Consider the following 1,344-nt stretch of genomic DNA (forward strand, 5'->3'; position numbering starts at 1 on the left):
GCTAAAGCATATAAGGAAAGGCTGCTGGAATTGGGTATGTCTAGTTTAATGAAGAGAAGGATGAGGGGGGACATGATAGCAATGTTCCAATATCTCAGGGGCTGCCACAAAGAAGAGGGAGTCAAGCTATTCTTCAAAGCGCCTGAAGGCAGGACAAGAAGCAACGGATGGAAACTAATCAAGGAGAGAAGCAACTTAGAACTAAGGAGAAACTTCCTGACAGTTAGAACAATTAACCAGTGGAACAACCTGCCTCCAGAGGTGGTGAATGCTCCAACACTGGAAGATTTTAAGAAGAGACTGGAGGGCCATTTGTCTGAAATGGTATAGGGTTTCCCACCTGAGCAGGGGGTTGGACCAGATGACCTCCAAGGTCCCTTCCAACTTTATTATTATTAGTAGTAGTAGTAGTAGTAGTAGTACTTGGCATACATGCATAAAGAAGGATACACTCTTGGTTCTCATGAGCCATTCTCAATTAATGTATAATAATAATAATAATAATAATAATAATAATAATAATAATAATAATAATAATAATAGTAGTAGTAGTAGTAGTAGTAGTAGTAGTAGTAGTAGTAAAGTTGGAAGGGACCTTGAAGGTCATCTAGTCCAACCCCCTGCTCAGGCAGGAAACCCTATACTTTTGTGTGCATATGTGTGTATGCACATGTGTGAACCTTTGAGTCAGCTTGTTGGACTCCTTAGCAATTTCCCTGAGTAGTCCTTGAAGTTTTCTTGGCAAGGTGTTTTGGAAGTGGTTTGCTATTGCCACCTTCATAAAGCTGAGACAGAATGACAGGCCCAAGGTCACCCAGCTGGTAAGGCAGGAATAGAACTCATGATCTACCCAGGTGCTTTAACTGCTCCACAGAACTGGCTCTCTTTAACCAGTGCTTATTACCATACAAATATTAGTTTTACAAAGTTCATGCCCAGGCTAAATATTTGTTCTGAGACTCAGAAGGTTGAAGATTATGGGCCCAGACTGAAAAAGTAAATAATATGATAGCAACAAAAAAACAAAAAAAAGACAATGGAGCAGTTCAATGGACTTCTGGCAAGCCAAAGGCCTTTTTGCAATCTAGCAACACTTCTGTTTTCCCAAGTCATAAGGGACAGCCACTTGCCTGGAATAGCAATCTTATTTATGTGTCAGGTTAGCGTCCATCAGCCCGACTTCATCTGCATTTCTTCTTTTAAAAAGACTAAGAGGAATAAGTGTGTACTCACTTGACGGAGGCGGCAGTGATGCACTGAAATTGCTTTCTCTCCTTCTTAATCTCTTCTGGAGCAGGAGGGGAGGGGGAGTTAGTTATAGAAAGGTCAAAGACATAACTTTGC

This window comes from Protobothrops mucrosquamatus, unplaced genomic scaffold (genome assembly GCF_001527695.2).
Source record: "Protobothrops mucrosquamatus isolate PMUCROS unplaced genomic scaffold, P.Mucros_1.0 scaffold3, whole genome shotgun sequence".
NCBI classification, from domain to species: Eukaryota; Metazoa; Chordata; class Lepidosauria; order Squamata; family Viperidae; genus Protobothrops; species Protobothrops mucrosquamatus.